General features: G+C 42.1%; 1 pseudogene; it reads left to right on the top strand.

Moving 5' to 3' along the window:
- The first annotated feature begins 3,713 nt into the window (after positions 1–3,713).
- LOC141516331 (SWI/SNF-related matrix-associated actin-dependent regulator of chromatin subfamily D member 2 pseudogene) lies at positions 3,714–5,340 on the top strand (annotated as a pseudogene).
- The last annotated feature ends 667 nt before the right edge of the window (positions 5,341–6,007 follow it).

Below are 6,007 nucleotides of genomic sequence, written 5' to 3'. Positions count from 1 at the left end.
CACTGTATCACTTAGCTACCAATTGTATTCTTTTCCTTCTCTTTTGAATTCTTATAAGTAACTACTAAGGCGTATTTCCTGGCATATAAGTATATTCATGCTTTTGCCCATATTATATGTGAGTTTTAGGAAATGGAGATAGAATCAAAACAGGAATTAAAATTTTCCCCTTGTTTATAATGTAAACTGTTATTTTCTCTGTTCCTAATCCTGTTACTTGCTTTATGCAATTTTGAATTTTGCATCTTGTTCATCTGGTGAGGATAGTTTGCATCTCTCATTGGCTAAATTGAGCTTGATTCAGATAATATGCATCTTTTAATGAGTTCTATAATTAAAGATGTTTTAATTGGGTTATTTGTATGTCAAAGACTGGTATCTTTTGCTGAAATTGCTACCCTAGGGAAAGGAACTCAGGAAGGGTGCTTCAAACATGAATCAAACAACAGAATCTAGCTGGGAGTTTTTTCATCAGGTGATGACTGCTCTAGACTTTCTCTCCATAAGACTACAACCTCAGATTTTCTTGAATAAATACTGGTCAGATATTCAGTATAAAAGAATGAAAAATAGAATCAGGGAGAAACTTCATGGTGTAATGGGGACAAATTAAAGTGATGAGGACAAATTAGAGGGTAATATCTAAAAGATAATCATAATTTGACCCTATATTCTCTACAGTGGTCAATATATTGTGGTGGACTACAGCCTCCTTTTTGCCCTTTCATGTTTTTATCAAAGTCATTCTTAGTGTATTCTTGTACTGATCTTATAGCAATGACAAGCATATTTTGCTAAATTTTTCTTGGATTGCTTTTCTTTTTTTTTGAAAATTAATGTTTGAGTTCTTTGATCAATGTTAGCTGCTTTTTATAACCTCATTTTCTTGAGTGACATTTTCATTTCCTCACATTTTATCTGAAATTTAATGTAAAGGATGGAAGAGCAATGAAATCCTATCATCTGCTTGTCCTAAAACTTTACTTTGAGTTTCATAGATTTATAGCTAGAACTAACTTAAGGGTCTAGTCCTACCCTGTATATGTCCTAGGGTTCACAGAAGACAGATGACTTGCCCTCAATCATACTAGCAAGTAGCAGAACCAAGATTTGAGCACAGAGTTTTGAGTCTATATTGACTATACAAATACTCAATACATTCAGCATATGAACACTTTAGTAGTACATTGCCCAGGCAAATTGGGTGATTGCTTATCCCAATATACTTCCACAATTATAATGTAAATTGCACTTGTGCAAGAAAAAGGAAACACTCTCTACAAGGACTTTGATCTAGTCCTTTGGAAGGGAGAAAGGAGAGTTGACATTGAAGACAGAGTGAGGAAGGGGAGCAGAACTAGAATGAAGAGCTTTCTGCTCCAAATCTTCTAAATCCAAATCCTTACTGAAAATTCACATTTTTATATAGCAAATATTTATTTTTTAAAGACTCATTTCAACTTTGTAGCAGATTAATAGTCAATGGAATAATTTTGAATGACACCTCTCTGCTTGTGATGAAGAGATACATCAGAAGTAAAATTAGCATTTCCTTATAATATGTCATTTTAGATTTAGGGTACTGATTTCATTTATAGAACCTTACTAAATTCTAAAAAAAATAGGCAAATTGTTGTTAGGTATTTTAATGTTCATTATAGCTAGTATGTTTATCAGATGTCAAATTTATGATACAGTAGCACTATGTAGTTATAGTATTGGTGTGTTGAATGATTATATAATCAATTCCAATACCCTTTTTTGGACTTGGAACATGATTTTTTCCAGTTTAAATCATTGTAGTTTATTTTTATGTTACCTTTGCTTTTTGGTATATTGTCGATTACATCAATGATTTATTGGTGACTAGTCCTTCGAAATAAACACAACTTCTATTTATAATTTTGTTGCTAATGAAAAAAATCTATTACACTTCATGACATAGTTTCCCAGAATTCATTATGACCAAAGTGTTGAAGGGGGAAGGAGGTGAAATACTATTTGAATATGCAAAAAAAGAGGATTTAGATCTGTTTTATATTTGAAATATGAAGGTAGCTCAAAAAATTAATTCATATAAGTGTTTAACAATCTTTTCTGCTTTTTAAAAAGTATAATTCATAAGTGATCCAAAAATGGGAGTTTTCTTTTTGTTTTTCATACCATTTTGAATAAAATGGTAGGCTCTATAAATTTCTTCTCAGTGCCACTCATTCTCTTTGAGCATCTTTAAAGATATTGATCATTTGCCTTCTTCTCTCCCCAATATTTGCAAATCATCTCGCTATATTTGGTTAACTGAAATCATTCTTTAACACTTAAACTGCCAATGAATTTCTGTAATGGAAAAATTTTAAAGTGATAAAACATCAAGCACATTATATGCACCACTGTAAGAACTTAAACATAAAAACAACCAATTTTTAGATATGATATGCCTCCTTAGAAGCATTATTTTTATTTACTTTCTGTACTCCAATATTTTGTATAAAATATTATCAATATACAGATGTGGAGAGAAGGAAGGCACGGTACTAAGGTCTCCTGGATTCCCTTCAGAAATAATATGAAATAAACCACTTAACAGAAATTCAATAGACAAAACCCAGAAAGAGAAGCTAGGTGAGGAATATTTACCAACAAAGTATGTTTCAGGGAGTTGTGGGTGAATCAGAGACAGAGAGCAGAGAGCTAGATCAAGGGCAGAGGCATGGTGAAGCCAGAGAACTGGTCTTGTCTGCAGAGGCTGTGCCTGAGGGAGCTATGGGTCCGAGGGCAACCTTAACCATGGAGTTTCTGGCTGTGGGAATGGAAGTCTGGGAAGTCCCATTGTTGCTGGAGGGAGAGTTCCAGCACATAGAGTTGCAGAGTGTGGTTGGACATCAATCTGCTGGGCTTGGGGTCCTGAGCTCCATACTTTCAATGGACCCCTCTTCCCAGAACAAATGCAGTAACAGTCCCCTCATTCCCCCCACCCCCCCAAGCTCAGGTGTGGGCAGGAAAGTTCCCACAGCTGAGTAAGGAGATTGACATTTTCACCTCAGGGTGCAACCCACATTGTTTGAGAATAATTCAGACCCTGCTGAACCTCCTACCCCATCCAGTCCAAAGGAGAGGGCCTCAAATAAAGGCTTCAAACACTCCAGAGAAAGTAATCAGTGCCCACTAATGACTGGCCCACTTGAATTTACTACACCCAGTGAGCAAAGCCTCTAGGGTTTTCAAAACCAGACCTTTGTGAGTCAGCCCCTTCCCCAACACAATATCCTAGGAAAATGAAGAAAGGTCACTGAAAAGGTCATTGAAAGCAACTTTGAAAATATAGATCCTAACCCAAAGTGATCTAGAACTTCTGAGGAGAATATAAATTGGTCTCCTACCCAGAAAGATATCCTAGAAGAAATCAGGGAGGAGTTTAAAGATCTATTGGAAAAATTGGGAAAATAAACTCAGGAGAATATTAACATCTTGCAACAAGAAAACAAATCCTTCAAAAATACAGTTGAACAAATGGGAAAAAAAGAAACTAATGCTTTCAAATCTTCAATTGTACAAATGAAAAAAAGAAAATAAATCTCTCAAAACTACATTCATGCCCGGATCAGTAAAGACTGGAGCTCGACTGGGAGCCCCAGAGCTCAGAGCTCGGAGGGGTTCCCCCGGCTCGAAGCCCCCGGACCTGGATCACAGCTGAGGCCAGGTGCGACAGAACGATGTCGGGCCACAGCGCGGATGGGTTCCTGCTGCCCGCGCTGAGCCCCGAGGGGGGGCTGCCATGGCAGCGGTCCTGGGGGCACACCCGCCCCAGGTGGGCCCCGGGATGCTACCCCAAGCGGCTCTGGGGGGCCCGGGGCCCGTTGGAGCCGCGGGGGCCCCGGGGGCCGCAGCCTTCTGCCCCATCGGCCCGCGGGGCCTGCGGCGCAGTACCAGCGCCCTGGTATGTCTCCAGGAATCAGGATGCCTTTGAGTGGCCTACAGGTAGGACCCCCAGCTGGTACACCCTTTGGTGCAGCTTCTCCACTTCAGCCTGGGATGCCACCTACTATGATGGACCCATTCCGGAAACGTCTGCTTGTACCTCATCCCCAGCCTCCAATGCCCACTGAACGCCAAGGGCTGAAGAGAAAAAAAATGGCAGATAAGGTTCCAGAGAATCCGGGAGTTAGTCCCAGAGTCTCAGGCATATATGGATCTCTTGGCCTTTGAGCATAAACTGGACCAAACCATTGCCCGGAAATGAATGGAGAGGCCATAAAGAAACCATTGACTCAAAAAAGAAAGCTTTGAATCTACATTTCTAATAAGTTCAGCCCCAGCAAGGCAGAAGGTGAAGAGGCTGGAGCTTCAGGAGCTACAGTGGGAGCCCTAGGATCAGTTCCAGCAGGGGACAAAGTGGCCTCCTGGGAACTTCGAGTAGAGGGGACGCTACTGGATGATCCCAGCAAACAGAAGAGGAAGTTTTCTTCATTTTTTAAGAGTCTGGTTATTGAGCTGGGCAAGGAGCTTTATGGACCTGATAACCATCTGGTGGAGTGGCACCGCTTGCCTACAACTCAAGAGACAGATGGCTTCCAAGTAAAAATGCCCTGGGGACCTTAATGTCAAGTGTACCCTCCAGCTTATGCTGGATCATCAGCCACCCTAATACAAGATGGACCCTCGATTGGCTTGGCTACTCGGTGTGCACACCCAGACCCGGGCTGCCATCATGCAGGCATTGTGGCTGTACATTAAGCACAATCAGCTACAAGATGGTCATGAGCATGAATACATCAACTGTAACCGCTACTTTCGCCAGATCTTTAGTTGTGGGCGTCTTCTTTTCTCTGAGATACCCATGAAACTGGCTGGGTTGCTGCAGCATCCAGACCCCATCATCATCAATCATGTCATCAGTGTGGACCCCAATGACCAGAAGAAGACGGCTTGTTATGATATTGATGTTGTGGTAGATGACCCACTCAAGGCACAGATGAGTAACTTTCTAGCCTCCACCACCAACCAACAGGAGATAGCATCCCTAGACATTAAGATCCATGAAACCATTGAGTCCATCAACCAGCTGAAGACTCAGAGGGATTTCATGCTCAGTTTCAGCACCGACCCACAGAACTTCATTCAGGAATGGTTGTGCTCTCAGGGACGAGATCTCAAGATTATTAGAGATGTGATAGGTAACCCAGAGGAAGAAAGGTGAGCTGCTTTCTACCATCAGCCCTGGGCCCAGGAAGCTGCCGGAAAGTACATTTTTGCCAAGGTGCAACAGCGCAGGCAGGAACTAGAACAGGTGCTGGGAATTCGCCTGACCTAGCAGCTCAGGGAAACTTCTTTATTCCTGCAGCCACTCCCTTCTCAGACTCAAATGATGCCACCCTCTGTGCCCTAGCTGGGGTTAGAGGGAGGTGGGATAGGATGGGGTTGAGAAGCTTCTGCCACCCCATCTCCCCAGCTTTAGTTGCATAAATGTAGTCATAGGAGTCATAGTCGCTTGGGCCCCCACAGCCTTATTATTTACTTTTCCATTGGCTTTAATTGGGTTCAGCAGATGCCTCCCCTGTCCTTATGGGAAGGCCTGAGCAGGACCTCTGGGAGCTGTGGCAGCCCTAGGGGGTTGGGCTTCAACATTATAATTGCAAAATTTCAGAACCAAATACGCCTGGGTTTTTTATGTTTACAGGTATTGACCTTGGAGGTCAGAGCTGGCTCCCAGGAGCCAGACAGGGGTAGTAAGAGGGCCCTTCCCAGGCTCTCCCTCGTCTTTCTACACCAAAGTTCTTTGCCATTCCCACAAGCCCAGTGTCACTGCTGGTTTCTTCCTTTCCTTCAGGTATTTGCACTATTTGGGGAACAGGTTTTCTAAGTGGAAACACCTTTTTGTACAGGGATCAGTTGGGGGTTATCCTAGGAGCTGCTCCATAGGGGCTGGGGGAAGGGAGTGGACAGGGTGGCAAGTACCATTTTTGGCTAGTTTGGAAATTTCCAAATAAATACTTTTTGTTTAAAAAAA

Source organism: Macrotis lagotis, chromosome 3 (assembly GCF_037893015.1).
Source record: "Macrotis lagotis isolate mMagLag1 chromosome 3, bilby.v1.9.chrom.fasta, whole genome shotgun sequence".
Lineage (NCBI taxonomy): Eukaryota > Metazoa > Chordata > Mammalia > Peramelemorphia > Peramelidae > Macrotis > Macrotis lagotis.
This window is presented reverse-complemented; position numbering and strand designations above follow the sequence as displayed.